The sequence below is a fragment of the Globicephala melas genome, chromosome 11 (genome assembly GCF_963455315.2).
Source record: "Globicephala melas chromosome 11, mGloMel1.2, whole genome shotgun sequence".
NCBI lineage: Eukaryota > Metazoa > Chordata > Mammalia > Artiodactyla > Delphinidae > Globicephala > Globicephala melas.
In genome coordinates this window covers 49,251,382-49,270,541 of record NC_083324.2, presented here as the reverse complement: position 1 = coordinate 49,270,541, position 19,160 = coordinate 49,251,382, and the positions used below count along the sequence as shown (strand labels likewise).

Below are 19,160 nucleotides of genomic sequence, written 5' to 3'. Positions count from 1 at the left end.
TCTGGGTAAGGGGGAGGTGGGAGGGATCGGGGAGGTGGTGAAATTTGCTTGGCCTCTTTAAGAAACAGTACTTGTGGCTGGAGTGAGGGAGGGAAAGGGGAAGTGGAAAGACAGTCCTTTAGAAATCAGATAAACAGAGCCTGAAACACCATGAAAAGACATCACCATGGAAATCACTGGTTTCTCCCCACTTCTGCAGCCCTGAAGTCTGAATTTCTTCATGGGGCACCCACCGTCTTTGATGATCTGGACGCCACTCACTACTCAGCTCCCAGCCCTGACCCCTGGCTCATGTTCAGGCTTCTCTTCAGTTGTCCCGAGCTATCTCACCCACCCAGCTCCCCACGTCCTTCCTGGCCTCTCTGCCTCTGCACAGGCAATTTCCTCAGCCTCGAAAGGTTTTCTCCATATTGATCTGGTGAATTATGACCTTTCTGAGAAAAAACACCTTAGATGTGAGGCTTTTCCTGGCTCACACAGGAAACCACCCTTGTCTATACCGCTTCTATTTCTAGCATATCTGATAGCTGCTTTGGGGTAATTACTTCTCTGCATAAAAATATGAACTTTGTGCAGTCACAAACTAGCTCTTTTAGATTCCGTATGGTTAGCACAAGGCCCCATGCATGGTAAAATAATAATAATAATGCACATGCATAAGTGAATGAGCTTGTGAGTGCCTACATGAATGAAAAGTTGTCTGAATGAATTTGGGGTTTGTTTTACTTTGGGTCAATAACACAAAGAGTCATCACAAAACGGACTCCTCTTTCATTCTCATTCAGCCAAGGAGACAGGTTTTTTTTCTTTTTCTTTTTCTAAGAGAAAACGGCAAGTGAAGTAAATGTCAAGAATGTTCTATGCATGGAAAATATAATAACTACATAATACACCTGTCAAAATGGTGTTTAAAATAAAATGCTAACAGGCCCATAAAACTGAAGAGGCTTTGTGGGAGTTGCTATTATAAAGCAGTTTTTAATGCTCTGCAAAGAAAATTATCACCTACGTGAAACTTTTAGAGCAACTGTGATTTAGAGCTGGAAACTGTACTTGACACTACCAGTAAGCCATTTCAAACACTTCTTATATCTGATCATTGGTTTGCAAATCTATACAATGGGCCAACCCTTATGTGCTCAGGGCTGGATGGGGAGGAAATGAAAGACATTTCAGAGTAAAGTTTTTCTTTAAATATTGCCCTTTACTTAGGGTCAAAGTCTAAATTTAACATAGAGTGTTAAATATATGAAATTAATATGTGCCTAAATATTATATAGGAAAAATAAATGATCTTCCATATGATTCAATGATCGAATTAAGTTGGAAATAAAATCCCCTCATAAAAGTCAAGGTATTAAAAATCAGAGGTAAGTCAAGAAAATGAACTAAAGATATTTTTCCTGCTCTATTTTTTCATGTCCAACATCTCTTTTCTCACTTTTCTCCTTTGGTCACAATTGCTCTAGGTTGCTGTTGATCTTCTCTCTCCGGCAGGGATAGGAGTGTTCCAGCAGAGCCTAAAGTAGGAAATGCCTCAGGTGAAACCACGGTGGACACTGAAATCATGGATATGGGCAGAGCTCATCCAAGTGTACAAACTAAATCTGGCGATTTGGAGTCTAACTGGGTTAACCAAATGGAGGAGCCAGAAAAGGGACAGATATCTGAGGTCCACAGCCAGGAGAAATGGGGGTCGGTGGCAGGGGAAGAAGTAGAAAGGAGAGGAAGGAAGAGGAAACACAGCTAACACTTATTCACAGCTCCACGTTGTTAGGCACTATTTTAAGTACCAGAAGCACAAAGCTCACAGTTAGCCAATAGCATCCTGGCACCCGCCTGGAGTAGGCTTGATAATCAATTGGAGGAATTACCTGGCACGGCTGGCTTGGTTCAAAGGAGAACCTATTGGTGGTAACATGAATAGTCATCATTTTCCATGACTTTCCAAGAGAATTCCCTTGGAATCTCTTCTTACCACTGGTATTGTTCCTTCTCTGCGTTTTCAGTCTGTCATTGTAATTGTGGATCTCTAAAGCACAGTCATTAGCCCTCTGGTTTTCTCTAATACTCTCCCTCTTTCTAATTAGCTGAAAATACTCTCAATACTTCAAACAGGATGTCTAATGACAATTCGCAGATCTTTAAGCATTCTCTCTAATCAGTTGAATGTAGGAATCACCAGTTGGATGTCCCACCATTACTCAAACTTAGCATAGCCCTGTTATCACCTTCAAAGAAACTTCTCAAGACATTAAGGGAATTATAAATTCTACAGAGATATTTTAGACATATTGTATTTATTAATTTGTTCACTCTTCTTAGATTCCAGGACAGTTGATTCCAGGGCTTGTGACTTTTTCTAAGCAGCATTGCTTAGAGCATCTAGTACGATGCTTGGCACATGGAGGGACCCATCACATGTTTAGTTCACTGAAGTGAACTTAATGGTTAAGTAAATATGAAGAAATGGAATAGCTAAGAAAACACAATTTAGTTAAAATATTTTGGACTGTTCAGAAAATATTTTTAGCAATATTTTCAACCCTGGATTCTCTATGTTCATTAGTGATTTTCAAAATATCAAGGAACATAAAATATATCATATATTTTGTTGAGCAAAATATATACTTACATATATATGAAAAAATAGAATTATTTCAATTGCAATATCATTTGTAGCACCAAGCAGAAATCACAGAAATACTCATTAATGAGGGTTGGTAAAAGAAAGTGTGGTATGTCAACAAAATAGCATATCACATTAAATACTCTGTGTGTGTGTGTGTGTGTGTATGTATGAGAAAACACAAGGTGCAGCCCAGTTTGTGTATCATTATCATTCTGCTTGGATTTATTTAAAAAATTCACACTGCACAAGGAACTGGGAAATACACACTACTATATATAAAATAGATAAACAGCAAGGTCCTACTGTATAGCATAGGGAACTACATTCAATATCTTGTAATGATCTATAGTGGAAAAGAATCTGAAAAAGAGGGACTTCCCTGGTGGTGCAGTGGATAAAACTCCACGCTCCCAAGGCAGGGGGCCAGGGTTCGATCCCTGGTCAGGGAACTAGATCCCACAGGCATGCTGGAACTAAGAGTCTGCATGCCACAACTAAGGAGCCCTGGAGCCGCAACTAAGGAGTCTGCCCGCCACAACTAAGGAGCCCACGTGCTACAACTAAGGAGCTGGCAAGCCACATCTAAGACCTGGCACAAACAAATAAATAAATATTTTTAAAAAATAATCTGAAAAAGAATATATATTATATATTGTATATATTCACTGTACATAAGCTTTTAGTTTGATGCAGTCCCATTTATTTTTGCTTTTGTTTCCCTTGCCAGAAGAGACAGATCAAAAAATATGTACATTGCTAAGGCTGATGTCAAAGAATATATTGTCAATGTTTTCTCCTAGAGTTTTTTGGTTTTAAGTCTTACATTTATTTAAGTCTTTAACCTATTTTGAGTTTATTTTTGTATATGGTGTAAGAAAGTGGCCCAGTTTCATTCTTTTGTATGTAGCTGTCCAGTTTTCCCAAACACCATTTACTGAAGAGGCTGACTTTTTCCCATGGCATATTCTTGCCTCCTTTGTCATAGATTGACATATAAGCTTCAGTTTATTGCTGAGCTCTCTATTCTATTCATTGATCTATGTGTGTCTGTTTTTAATGCCAATACGATACTACTATGATTACTATAGCTTTGTAATACAGTTTGAAATCAGGGAGCATGATATTTCCAGCTTTGTTCTTCTTTAAGATTGTTTTGACTATTTGGGGTCGTCTGTGATTCCATACAAATTTTAAGATTACTTGTTCTAGTTCTATAAAAAATACCATCGGTATCTCGATAAGGATTGTGTTGAATCTGTAAATTGACTTGGGTAGTATGGATTTTTTTTTTTTTTTTTTTTTTTTTTTGCCTCTCACTGTTGTGGCCTCTCCCGCTGCGGAGCACAGGCTCCAGACGCGCAGGCTCAGCAGCCATGGCTCACGGGCCCAGCCGCTCCGCGCCATGTGGGATCCTCCCGGACCGGGGCACGAACCCGCGTCCCCTTAATCTGCAGGCGGACTCTCAACCACTGCGCCACCAGGGAAGCCCAGTACGGATATTTTTTAACGTTAATTCTTCCAATCCATGAGCATGGTGTATCTTTCCCACTTTAGCTGCTTCTCACAAATTTTGATATGCTGTGCTTTCATTGTTATTTAAATCAATATTTTACAATTTTTCCTTCTGATTTCTGTTTGGGTTACTTAGAAGTATGTGTTTAATTTCCAAATATTTGGGAATGTTTCAAGATATCTTTTGTTATTGATTTCTGGTGTAATTTTGTGATGGTCAAAGAAGAAATATATATGTATATAATTGTTTAATATATATACATATTTAATTTTTTAAGATTTATTTTATGACTCAGAACGTGGTCTAGGTCACTGACTGTTCCATGCACATTTGAGAAGAAAGTTTGGTGGAGTGTTCTTTAAATTTTAATTGGGTCTAGTTGGTTGCAAATTCTGGCCATCTATAACCTTAGTGTTTTTCTGCTTATTTGTTCTATCAATACTTGAGAGAGAAGTATTGAAATCTCCAACTATAATTGCGGATTTTTCTATTTCTCCTTAAAGATCTATCTGTTTTTGTATTATATATTTTGAAGTTATGTGGATAAGTGCATAGAAGAAATATGTATTTTTTTAAAAGAAAAAAGTCAGGAGTTACAATGATATTTTCAGTTAAAATTTCAAATGAACAAGTTTTGACCTAATTTGATTTCATATTTGTTAACTTTTTTTAATTGAAAATCATGTTTTCTGAAATATATTAAGAACATTAAAGTTTGTACTTCTCTGATCAGTAAGAGCAAATATCTTTTCATACAGTTAAGGGCCATCTTAAATTATTTTTCTCTAAACTGTTTACTCATGTATTTTGTCCATTTTGCTGTTAGTCTTCCACTTCTTAATTTTTAGGAGTTCTTTATATATTAGAGATTTTCAAACATTTTTCTGTTATACATTTCCATGTAGATTTTCCCAATATTTTCATTTGGATGTGGGTTGTCAAAGCTTTTTTTAGTTATAAATGCTTTGTAATGTAAATGAAATCACCAATATTTTCTTTAATTGCTTTTAAATTTTGAATCATAGGGAAATTTTCCACTCCTTCATTTTAGAATGAAATCCATCCATTCTTTTCTAGTATCTTTATAACCTTTTAAAAAAATATTTAGGTCTGTCAACTATTTGGTGTTTGTGTTTGGAGTGTTGTACAAATTTTTATCTTTTTTCAAATGGCTATCCAATTTTCCAATACCATTTATCAAAAAGTCCATCCATTCCTCACTAACTTGAGATAACTTCTTGGTCATATGTTGAGATTCCATATACCCCGTATATATTTCAGAGATTTACCTTTTGTCCAATTAGTCTGTAGGAACATTCCCATATAGCCAATACCATACTGTTTTAATTATAGAGGCATTACAATTTGGTAGGGCTGTTCCCCAAATTGCTCTTCTCTTTAAGGATTTTTCTAACTAATTTTGTCTTAGAGAACAGTGTTGTTTTCAGATTGTTTAGTTACAAAAACAATGTATGTATTTTATTGTAATGCCACAAGTTTATGAATTTACTTAGCAAGAACTGACATCTCACCAATATTCCTTGGACTCTCTAACCATGAACATATTACTTTTCTATCTGTTGAGGTCAAATTTTTGTAATGAATAATTATTTTAAAGGTTTTCTCATATAAGTTTTAAACATTTTAAGTATATATCTAGGATCATTTGTTGTTTGTATTTTGGTAGGGGGACATTAAAGATAACTCCGGCTTCATTAAATTAGTGTGCAATGGTAATTCTTTCTCCTGCTCTCTCACCATCGAAGCCTCCCTACTTTCAAGCTTCTACAAAGCATCTATTACTGCGACCACCATTTCATGACCTGTAATTCTGAAATCTTATTCACACACATTAATGACAACCTAGATTGTAGATTGTTCACAGGGTAGGTTGGAATATACAGGAATCTTTCTTGAGTGTATGTGTTGGAAGCTGGCTGAACTGGTATAAAATCTAGAAGGAAGAAGATTGACATGTAAACTTATTAAGGTGAGTTCAAGAAGTTGTAACTTAGCTTATGAAACTCAGAATGTCAGCAGCCCTGTTCTTCACTTAACTTCTTGCACGCCTTTCCCACCTGGTAGATTGCATCTCTCTTGGGCATATATTATGTCAGCAGAACATCCTGACATAAATTTTCTTTCACTTAAGTTCACAGGCAGTGTTCAGGAAAACTACCATTAGGAATGGTAAGAGTGAAAGTTGAAGCGGGTGGGATGCAGAGGGGTGGGGACGACAATTACGAACTGAATTGGAGGCATTGTTCTGATGCTGTGAAAAGTGCTTTTAAGTATATTAGTGATATTCCTGTGAAAGCCACCTTATTAATTCATTCAAAATAAAACAGCCATTATGTAGAAATTGTGACACAGAAGGAAAGAACATAATGATCCTTTTGTTACAAACATCTAAGGCAAATAAGTCAAGATTTAATCAGGGTTCCCTAAAAGAAATGTTAAGTGTTAGAATTAATGGGTCTTTTGAAAATATTTCTGAATATTAAAAAACTATTAAAATAATCTGAAAATACCTATTCTTCTTCCCATATAGTTCTTTTCTCTCTTCCTTATACTAATAAGTCTCCCTAGAAGTTAAATATCTGTTTCAATTAACCTTACTTCTTGTTGACACTGAGCTCCCAATTATTAAAAAGTAGGACAGAAATAAATGGTTACCAAAATTAATAATATATGTAATTATATTCTATTCTCTACATTGGGTAGTAACAAAAGATACTCTCTCCAAATATTTTTGCATAAATTCTCATGCATATACAGAATAATATCCAAGCGTTTTCAAATTTTTGAATACTGGTCATCCCTTGGCTATATTAATAATGTATTAGAATGTATCCCAACTCTATCTCCTTTATTCTGACTTTCTTGTCTCATAACAGAGCTCATTAGAGGGTAGGACTCTGCCTATACGTGGAACAGAAGCCACATTGGTGGGGTGTTGAGTTACTCTCAATACCATAATTACAGGTGCTTGCTAGTAATTAGCAAGATGGGGGTCATATAATTTTGAGAACCATCTTTCAATCCTGATCACTTTCTCACAGCAACACTCTCTGACAGGTATATTCATCTTTCAAATTTAAAAATTGCAAGATCAGGAGATTTAAAATGACCAGATCCAAAAATAAGTGCTAAAAGAGGGAGCCCAAAAATTGAAATGATGATTATAACTATAACTATCCCACCTCTGAACTATTAGCTCCCTTGTGTTTTCTTCTTTTTTTTTTTTTTTTTTTGACATGAACCATTTTTAAAGTCTTCATTGAATTTGTTACAATATTGCTTATGTTTTATGTTTTGGTTTTTTGGCCCTGAGGCATGCAGGATCTTAGCTCCCCGACCAGGGATCGAACCCACACCCCCTGCATTGGAAGGCTAAGTCTTAACCACTGGACTGCCAGGGAAGTCCCTCCCTTGTGTTTTTAGTGCCACTTGTATTGGTGGTTAGAAATGCCTCCCTGACAAAATGACATGCTTGCTTCCCAGTTATTGAGAGAAGAGCTGGAAATTGGTGGTGTTACTGCTGCCCTATCCATAGCCGACATTCTCAGCTGTAGCAAACATTCTAGAATCTATCATTATTTTAAAACACCAACCAGAAGGTACAGCCATTTCCTTATAGCTATGAATAATTCATTGAATATTTCAGGTACTGACGTCACTAAAAATAACAGGAAAGTTGAAGGCCCTGAGCTTAAAACAAAATCCTAACTATTGCTCAATACTGTTATTTTTTTTAAACATGACACCAGTCAAACTAATTTCCTAAAGACTTTGTTTGTTGTATTTTAACATATTGACTTCACAGCAAAATTCCAAGTACCTTCTGAAATATCGAACAAATGCTGAAGTAATTCTTATAATATTTCTCTAGTTCTTAAAATCTAAGTACAGATGAGATCTTACTTTCCTTTTACACTCTTATCCAGATGCCTTAACATGACTGACACTTGAATATTGAACCAGACTATGAGAGACTGAAAATTAGTTTGAAAAATCCTGTGGAGAAACTGGAATTGTGGGCAATAGCTCTATTTTTCCTTTTTTATTTTTCCATTAAAAAAATGTTTTTAGGGCTTCCCTGGTGGCTCAGTGGTTGAGAGTCTGCCTGCCGATGCAGGGGACACGGGTTCGTGCCCCGGTCCGGGAAGATCCCACATGCCGCGGAGCGGCTGGGCCCATGAGCCACGGCCGCTGAGCCTGCGCGTCCAGAGCCTGTGCTCCGCAACGGGAGAGGCCACAACAGTGAGGGCCTGCATACGCCAAAAAAAAAAAAAAAAAAAAAAGTTTTTATTGAGACATAAGTGACACAGAACATTACGTAAGTTTAAAGTGTACAACATGTTAGTTTGATACATTTACATATTGCAATATGATTACCACCGTAGCATTAGCTAACACCGCTATCCTTTCACATAATTATTATATCTTTTTTATGGTGAGCCCAATTAAGATCTAGTCTCTTAGCAACTTTGAAGTTTATAATACAGCATTTTTTACTATAATCATTATTCTGTGCATTAGATCTCCAGAATTTATTTATCTACTAGTTGCAAGTTTGTACCCTTAAATCACATCTCCCCAAATCCCCCCACCCCCAGACACTGATAACCCCTGTTTCGCTCTCTGTTTTATGAGTTAGGCTTTCTTCCATTTTGAAGATGGATACTCTATTCTGTTAGAGGAAAAAGTTCTGAATTTGGTAGTGATAGATTAGGTTAATAACTACTAGCTATATATCCACGGGAAAATCAATCTGCCTCTCTAATCCTCTGTTTTCTCATCTGTTAAGTAGAGATATTAACACCTGCCTATAAGAGTGTTATACAGATCAATTGAGAAAACATAAGTGAAAACCTTTTTAAACCATAAAACAGCACAGCAAATTAAGTAATATTGTGATTGATTTTAAAAGAAGGAAGTAAAATCACCATAAAGGAAATTTGGATAAGTTCCCTCTCTTATTTTGAGTTAAGGGTATTTTTTCATATTATTTTATTCACACAATACATGAATAACTTATTGTAAAAGATTCACAAGTATATGGAGAAAAATGAGAACCCTTTTTTCTAATGAACTTGTTTAGGTTTTTTCCCCCTAAATGTAAACCATTCTTAATAGTTGCAAATATATTTTCTTCTTTCTTTACGCATTCAATCTGCTGTAGTTACATTTGAGACAGATGTGGAAAGGTGCTGTGGTTTGACCTCTGTGTGACCTTCTTTGTCATTTTTCCTGCTTGGAGTGTGTGGATCTTTTAGATGTGAAGAAATAGAAATTACCTTCTGGATTCAGGTGATGACAAACTGAATCATTAACATCCCCCCACCCCCAAAAGCTTGGTGTTCGAAATGTTAGAGGTTTTTTTTTTTTTCAGTGAAAATATCCCATTATCCATGATTCATCAATTTTAGGCTGTTAGTAATATGAAAGTTTGAGAATCAAACTGACAGGAAAATAGCACCAAATCACTAATGTGGATCTTAAAAATGCTGCATAATTTGATTGCTCTGCTATTTTCAGTGGAATATAACGCCAAAATGATACCTTAGATCTGTTGAATATACAATTTCTTGTCAAACTTTTTTGAGATGTTTTTGAATTTTACATTTCAGATGTTGCTTACTACTCTAGAGGTACTGTGACGGAAAATAGCCACTAGTTTATTTGGGATTTCATAAAATTTTGTATCAAATCTTAATTGAAAATTTCTACTTACGGATTCTAAGAATCTTTATCTTAATTGTTAATAAAGATAATATATTTTTATGTTTTATATAACCACAATAGCTATACACCAAAAGCTAATTTTCATTTTTATAACTATTTTAGGAAGTGAGAAATCTACATCCATGATCTTTAAAATTTGTACTTTTTTTACCCCTAAAAATATGTTGAAAAACTATGTACCTCTTTACATACTTAGAGTTGACATATAAAACTTTTTATTATAAATCTAATTAGTTGTAAAATATGTAATTTCTAGCATATCATAAATAGACATTTTAAAATAAAATTCTTTAATTGCATCTAATAGAATCTAAACCCTCAATCTATTTGATACCCACATTTATTTATTTAGACAAATACCCAAACTCTTATTTGGGTATTGATGTGAAATATTTTACATCATTCCTTAATGTTTTTGAACTTATATTTATATTTTATGTAACTCTGGAAAGGTGAGGCACAGGGAGGTCAAGTGAGTTGCCCAAGGTCACACAGCATGTATATGGTAGCTCTGAGTATGAACCCAGACTGCTTGCCTCAGAGTCTGTTATTTACATTTATTATCAACAATTCATTATTTACATTTTGAATTTAAATAAAATTTAAATATGTATGTTATTACCACATTATTTCCCTTCCTTTCCTTTTCTCTATCTAGAAACCTGCTAGTGGTATCCACTGTCTCTGATTAAGTCTGATTAAGGGCTTTTAAGTCTTGCTGTGCCTTGAGAGCTGTCAAGATTAAATACAATGCTGAGCCTTACTCTGGAAGAACTGACAACCCAGTGACAGCATCTGACAGTTTTCTCTATGTCACCCACAAAACCCATCCCACAGTGTGGAGGGTTCAAGGCATTTGGGAGGAGGCATCAAAATTATTTACGCTACAGCAAACACTGTGCCATCCATCTCAGACACATTGTGACATTAGATACAGATAACACAACTTCTACATCAGACAGATGAAGAAACAGAAGCTTTGAGGGCTACTAAAGGCCATGGAATAGGGATGACCCAGGTCTACCTGGCTCCAGCCTGTGCAAAGCTGTTTCCCTCATCCCCTCACTGCCTCTGGCCATGTGGTCATCCCTAAATAAATTCTGATTGAACTGGATTCCATACCTCAAGTTTATATTCCATGAAGAGAATACTTACGGAAACCTTAGCTATTACTCAGGCCTCCCCACAATCTGAACCGTGACAAGACGCCAGTCTTCCACAGAACATATTCTACTGTACCATTTCTTTCTTCTGGTTTCAGAATAAATTCCTTTCAGTAAGAGTCTGAAGGTTTAAACTGTGCCTTTTTCTTTGTAGCTGTGCATATATTGGACACAAACTATTTATGGGAGTTAAAATAAAGCTTCATTGAAATGGAAGATTTTTTTTAAAATTTGCCATGATACTATGCTAAACTCCAACAGGTTACGATTAAGGACATACACACCCACAAAGTGAAATATCACAGAAATGACAAACATTTAGAGCCAGCAGGTTTTTCTCAGCTGCTTTGGAAAGGTACATCTTTTTTCTCTCACATATGACCATATGTCTTTCACCATGATATAAGTGTTATTATATTCAAATTGCACTTTTGTTTATTCATTTCATCCTGACAGCAAATATTTACGAAAGAGCTATAGGAAAATGTTTAAATGACTGATACTGCATTTGCTATCCAAAGCACAAATCAAGTTATCTCTAACAGCACTCAAATCCCTTTTCCATTTGAAACACAGATAATAAATTAAAATGTCAAAAATACACTTTGGCTTAAACATTTGTTTTGAAGATTAAAGATATGACCTGACTCTATTGTTAGTGAAAGTCAGACACATTCTGTTCTTTGGCGCATTGCAGCAGTGTGAGTCCATAAAAAGAAAAATCAGTTTTGGACTCTTCATCTTGAGTACTTGATATTTTTTTTAGGATACTTGTATTCGTGTGTCTTGAATACAGCAAGCTCATTTTTGTATAATATGGGAAGCAGATCTGGTACTGTGCAAAAACACAGGAAATGGATTCAGGATTCTTCTTGCTATGTAGATTTTGGGAAATTCATAATCTCAGTTTCCTCATCTATATAATGGGTATGATAGTGATGCCTGACTAATAGAATTGTTGCAAGTATTAAGTGTCATTATATGTGTAAATATCCTTACCATTTTACCTGACATGTAGTAAGGTAGTACGGACTCAATAATTGTCATTATTAATTGCATTACAGTTATTACATATGAGAAAATTGGCTAGGGTAAGAAAGATTTGGAAACATTTTCCAGAGTGATTATAATCAAATAAGTGCAAAATACACACAAGCATACTGAATGCTCGGAAAAGTGCTACACTGAAGAATACTCCCAAGCTTTAATTAACCCAGCATTTTTCAATGTTGTTTACCAAGGACAGGTCCTCTCACACAACACCCTAAAACTTTGACGTGAACATCCTACAGAAATCAGAATAGTGATAAGTACCCCAATATCAAGCCGTTCCTTGGTGGGATTTATATTTGAGAAATGTGTTGGTTTTGCTGATGATGTTGGCTTTTAAAGTAAGGTATTTTTTTTTATAATAAAGGAATGCACAGTTATTACTGAAGTTTTGGAAAATTAGAAATATAAAATATAATGATTAATTCCACTTAGGCTCATCTCCCACCCTCCCAGAAAAAGCACTGTTGTTTTTTTTTAAGTTGGATTTTTAACTGAATATAAAACTTAAAAGATATGGTGGAATGTACATTAAAAGCTTATTACATGCACAATACTCCAAGCTATCAGTGTAGGGAAGTTATAGATTTTTCACTTCATTCAGCTGAGTTTTTAAAACATGAAACAAAATATGAAAGTTCTAATGCATGTGAGCTCTTCTAATAAAGAACAATGATCAACAGCAAAAAAAAAAAAAAAAACGCAATCAAAAAATGGGCTGAAGACCTAAATAGACAGTTCTCCAAAGAAGAAATACAGACGGCCAACAGGCACATGAAAAGATGCTCAACATAGCTAATTATTAGAGAAATGCAAATCAAAACTACAATGAGGTAACACCTCACACCAGTCAGAATGGCCATCATTAAAAAGCCTACAAATAATAAATGCTGGAGAGGGTGTGGAGAAAAGGGAAGCTTCCTACACTGTTGGTGGGAATGTAAGTTGGTGCAGCCAGGGTGGAAAACAGTATGGAAGTTCCTCAGAAAACTAAAAATAGAATTACCATATGATCCAGCAAACCCACTCCTGGGCATATATCCGGACAAAACTATAATTCAAAAAGATACATGCACCCCTATGTTCATAGCAGCACTATTCACAATTACCAAGACATGGAAACAACCTAAATGTCCATCGACAGATGAATGGATAAAGAAGATGTGGTATATATATACAATGGAATACTACTCAGCCATAAAAAAAAACAAAATAATGCCATTTGCAGCAACATGGATACAACTAGAGATGATCATACTAAGTGAAGTAAGCCAAAAAGAGAAAGGCAAATACCATATGATATCACTTCTATGTGGAATCTAAAATATGACACAATGAACCTATCTATGAAACAGAATCAGAATCCAAGACATAGAGGACAGACTGGTGGTTGCCAAGAGGAAGGGGGTTGGGGGAGGGATGAAGAGGGAGGTTGGGGTTAGCAGATGTAAGCTTTTATGTATGGAATGGATAAACGACAAGGTCCTACTGTATAGCACAGGGAACTGTATTCAGTATCCTGTGATAAACCACAATGGAAAAGAATATATTAAAAAAAGAATGTATGTATATGTATAACTGAATCACTTTGCTGTACAGCAGTAATTAACACAAGATTCTAAATCAACTACACTTCAATTAAAAAAAAATTTTTTAATTAAAAAAAAGAACAATGAGTCCTTCTGAGGCAACAAGACTTGTTCTAGCAGCTCCTCTCCTAACTAATTACACCTGCTGAGGAAGAGCAAGGTTGCCGCTAGAATAAGGTCACCCCTTGTGGCTGTTCTTGCAGCTCAAGAACTCATTTTACACAACAGGCAAAACAAAAACCTGAAACCAAAATCCATTCTGTCACCATGACAGAACTTCAGAGCAGGATGAAACTTAGAGATGTTTAGAGAATTCGCAGCAGGCGCGTGTGGGCACGTGTTTCTGTGTCTACTGAACTCGAGTGAGCTCCTACGAGTTTTCTCCGGTATGATTTTTTCAGATCCTGGCACTTAATCTTCCCGTATCTCTGGGGACCGGGTGAGAAAGAGTGCCAGGGAGAGCTCTAAAAAGCCCTAAGATCAAACCATGCAGTGATTCCCGCTTAGGTCAGCACGTGTTTCTTTCTCATTAGGACAAACACCTGAGAGCAGAATTCCTCAATGGGTGAAACACCTGCACCCACGGCCTGCTCCCGAGTTCTGTGGGCTGATGGAGCACTCCTTAGACTCCCGGGGCCCAGCAGCCACAGAACAGGGGCGACGCTCCTTACGACGACTCACTAGAAATGAACAGGGCCACTGCGAGGCCAGGCCCAGCCCACCTCTCCGTTTGTCCACTGTGGGCAGCCCAAAACTCTTAAGGGTAACTTTAAGTCATTATAATCTCATTACAATTCACAGCAACAGAAACACACGCATCCGAGCGCCATGCCATTCTGCAAGGGACGAAGGTTAAAGCACGAAGGGCCGCGCCGCCCCGGTCTCCCCACCGGCTCCCATGTCCGTGGCTACACGGCCGCACGCCGCCCTTCGCCGCTACCGGGGCCCCAAGGTCAAGGCGCGAAGCACGCCGCTCAGAAACCACCAAATCACTGCCACTGACCCCAGAACACGAGTGCCGGGACCTGAGGGCCTCGCCGGGACCTGAGGGCCTCGCCAGGCCCCCCCTCGTCCACCGTCTACCTACCCCCGGCAACCGACTAGGCCGGTGCAGGACGACCCGCGGGCCGCCTTCCCCGGGAGCCCCCGGGCCCGGCCAGACTCCAGCCCGCAGCTCCCGGGCCGCGCGCGGCGCCCGCCGGCCGGTCAAGCTGCCCCGCATCCCTTGGGACCCGCGCAGCACCTCACCCAAGCCCGGCCCGGCCACTCAATCCCCCAGCCCCCCAGACTTCAGCCCCCGGCCAGTCCACTCACCGAGCAGCAGCAGGAGCAGCGGCCGTCGCCGGGCCTTCGGGGGCCGCCATGGGCGCGAGCGGAGTTGTGCTGGGTCGGGGGGCTGACCCGGCGGAGTGAGGGCTGCTGGTCCCAGTGCGGCGCCCTCTGCAGGAAAGAAAGAAAAAAGCATTGTTAACCTGAGTTGCGTGACTTTCCCTATTTTTTCTTCGTTTATTTATTCGGTTTTTATTCGTATGTCTTACTTAGACTCATTCTGCATCTAAAACCTGGTATGTAGCTTTTCCACTTAACATTTTAACAAGTTGTTCTAAACTTCATAGATTTTGTTGGTAAAATATTCTATTGTTTTCAAATGAGTTGCCATGGCATAAGTTACCTAACCATTAATTGATGATAATGTATTTATGCTTTTACCAAGTTGTCATTCTTACAAACTAGTGTTAAACTCTCCAAAAATTCTAAAATTTTTAAATTCTAAATTTCTCTTCCCCATATTTTGAACTACTTATTCACAGTGAAATCTGAGAACTGGGGTTAAAGTATCAGAGTTGTATTTACTAATTCACTTTTTAAAATAAATTTTTTAATTTTATTTATTTATTTTTGGCTGCGTTGGGTCTTCGTTGCTGCATGCAGGCTTTCTCTAGTTGCAGCGAGCGGGGTCTACTCTTCTTTGTGGTGCGCACGCTTCTCATTGCCGTGGCTTCTCTTGTTGCAGAGCACAGGCTCTAGACACACGGGCTTCAGTAGTTGTGGCTTGTGGGCTCTAGAGCACAGGCTCAGTAGTTGTGGCACACGGACTTAGTTGCTCTGCGGCATGTGGGGTCTTCCCCCGGCAGGGAGCAAACCTGTGTCCCCTGCAGTGGCAGGCAGATTCTTAACCATTATGCCACCAGGGAAGTCCTAATTCACTTATTTATTCAACAGATACTCACTTTTATCTGGGTATCAGTGCTAGGTGTGGTGCTAGTGTTGGGAGCTAATGGGATTCAGCCATGGATCCTGTCTTAAAGGACATGCTATCAGATTTTTAAGACTATGGATGTATAGAGACAAATTGCTTTCCGTTAAAAGCGTGGTCCAAATTAGTGCTATAGATTATCGTAATTAAACTCCAATGGCAGTTGTAGAAATATATTAAAAATATAGACACAGATACAGTTATAGATGCAGACATACAGATACTGTATATGGACATGTAGATGTGAATTTGTCTTGGAGAGGAAGGTAGCATTATGATGAATGTGTGAACATCTCTCATTCTTCTCTTTTCATCCCAATTCCACTTTAGTAGTAACCTATTTATCTAAAATATATGTAAATATCTGAATATCACTGCCAGTTATCTAATTTGAATATTATTTTTGCACGTATTTCCCAAAACAGAGACATCAAAAGAAATTCTTAAGTTTTTAATATATTTTAATTGATATTATCAAATTGCTCCAGTATGATCTAGCCCTGGAGGAAATTCCAACCTGCCTCTAGGTCCTCAAATTCTCAGGTCATTTAATACTTAAAAATTCATTCAACAAATAGCATTCCAGCAAACTGCTTCCAAATGTTTCTCTCTCTCTACTCTGAATTCCTTCAAATTAATGCCACTCATAGAATCTTCCTTCCACCATTGCTATAGCAACTCAAAGTGGTTTCTCCCTTCTTTCAGTTCTCCCCAACCCAGCTACCAAATCAACACTCCTGAAACCTGATTCTGATCATTTCGCCCTCTCAACCAGAAGCCTTTCATGACTCCCCACTAACCTCAGAGTAAGAATATCTGAAGACAATTTTTTCAAATCATATTTTCTCCTTCCTTTCAGGCAACTCCAGTTCCAGTTAAATCCAAGTCCCCAGCTCCCCATACCCTTCACTTTTCCACCTACTTCCTTGATTCACTCTGTCTAGTTGACTAGTTGATCTAGAAAGCCCCATGATGTCTACGTAGTGATAATAGTTGTCAAGATAATAGTTGTCAAGAATCAACTATCTGCTTTATGCCTGGAACTGAATGAGTGTTTCCAAATGTTATCTCATGTGCTTTAATCATCACAGCCTCGATTTCACATTCAAAACAACTGTGATGACTTCAGTGACTTGTCCAAATTCACACAACTTGCTTAAATTTAGAGCTCTCTTGGACTCCAGAGTTCTTGTTAAACTTCAGTATATTCCATCATCCCAATACTACTTGGTTTTTGGTTTTTTGTTTTGTTTTTTGGTTGATTTTTCTTTTTTGGGGGGGCCACACCATGCATCTTACAGGACCTTATTTCCCCAACCAGGGATCTCACTGCCCCTGGCAGTGAGAATGCCGACTCCTAACTACCAGACTGCCAGGGAATTCCCAACTAGTTTTTTAATCACAGTTATCACCAAATTCATGAAGTCCTTTCCCTCATTCCAGTTAGAAGTGATTTCTCACTCTTCCAAGTTCCTGTAAATCTTACTCTGTATCTCTAGCTCATCACTGATTATGTTTCCTCTTCATTTATTTAGGTAATGTAAGGTCGGATCTTAACAAACGGCACGGCGAAACAGAGGAAAGCGTCAAGTGAGCTTTATTAGGGAGCGCTCCCGGGCGAGGTTCACTGGTCCGAGAGAAAGGGGGCCAGAGAAGTCGCACCCCAGCGAGCGTTGGGCAAGATTTTATAGGGGAAGAGGGAAAGGGGTGTGGTGAATCTGGGAGGGCACAGGGTATTCCTTATTTGGTGGTCTTTTCAGGTATCCTGGGGAACCGTTAGTCCCGCCCCTCGAAAGGCGGGAAGGCTGGGCCGGGTTCAAAGTCCCCAGGTCAGTTCCTGAAAGTGGGTGGTCTGGAATGTCTCCTGGGCAGTTTCTGGAACTGGGTGGTCCGGAGAATTTCGGTCTGATGCAACCTGTGAATCTGATTATGTTCCCCTGCCTCGGGCCAGTTGGCCTTACAGGTAATATGTCTTTTTTCAATTTTTTATCCATTCAATATTTTATAATTAATATTTTATTAAGTCTGGGCCTAGTAAATGGCAAGGATTTTGCTAGGCATCTGGACTATAAAACAAAGTAAACATGATCCTTGCTCTCAAAAAACATACAATTTACTTGTGTGAAGGAAACTCAAAATAAATATCTACTTATACATTTTAACTAGTTCTGTGAAGCAAAAGCATGGAGTACAGGAGAAAATAAAGAAGGATCATATTGTGTCTGTGGGCGGGGTGGAGGGGGTGAAGATTATTCAGAGTTGGCCTTGGTGAGGAAATAAACTGTCAGCCAAGACATCAAGATGAAAAGAAATTAGCCAAGTGAAGAATGGGAATGTAGAGGAACAACATTCTAAGCAGAAGGAAAATCACAGGCAAATGTTTTGAAGCAAAAACAGACTATTTTCCAAGAATTAAAAGAAGGTCATTCAAGGATGCAGTATAAAGCTGTGCCATTGTCTGTGTGAATGGAGCCCCACAGGGTTTTGCAGTGGTGCCCTGAGGTCAAAATGCCTTGAGAGTGAACCAATGGACTGGAAAAGTAGAACTGCAACCGTGTGGAAAGGAAGGCAGGACCACATCATTCAACAGTCTGCTAAAGAGTTCACATCTACTTTAAGTGCAAAGGGAAGTCTCTTCCAAGATTTAACCAGTGATTGCTGTAATCCAATTTCAGATGTTTATTTATTCTTCTAGAAGGGAAACACTGTGGGTTGATACATCAATGCATACCTTTTATCTTTAATATGTCTTTAACTCCACAGTGCCTAAATAATTATTTGAGGATATCGGTTGTTTAATGCTTATTTCCTGAGATAAAATGAGTTAGCGTTTCTATCTTCATATAGGCATTGTCATTATGGCTATTTTCTTATATCCTTATGAGACAGGAGATAGATGGGCCCCAGGCTGAGCAGCTGGAGTCTGTCCCCTGTGGACAGATACTCCAAGATGAAGATGATAGCAGGAGCAAGGAAAAGGCTGGGCCCTGCCCAGATAAGAGATAAAGAGACCACATATTCCTCATTCTCAAAGTCAAGGAGACCTTCCCTACTACACATGTGCAGAAAGCCTCCTTGGAGGTCAAAGGGCGGGGGGCACCACCCCATAGTAGGTGATGTCAACCTACCCATAGGCCTCTTCACTAAGAGGCCTCCATCTTGGCTAAGAGATGCGCATGCACACATGGGAGGACCCTGAGATAAACCA

At 38.3% G+C, this 19,160-nt stretch overlaps 1 long non-coding RNA gene across 1 annotated transcript in view; it reads right to left on the bottom strand.

Moving 5' to 3' along the window:
* The window catches only part of LOC132598120 (uncharacterized), a 120,420-nt gene extending 105,305 nt beyond the window's left edge, over positions 1-15,115 (bottom strand). Inside the window, exon 1 of the long non-coding RNA XR_009565849.1 lies at positions 15,010-15,115. This is a non-coding gene — a long non-coding RNA (uncharacterized lncRNA). The remainder of the gene's footprint in view (positions 1-15,009) is intronic.
* Positions 15,116-19,160: the final 4,045 nt, after the last annotated feature.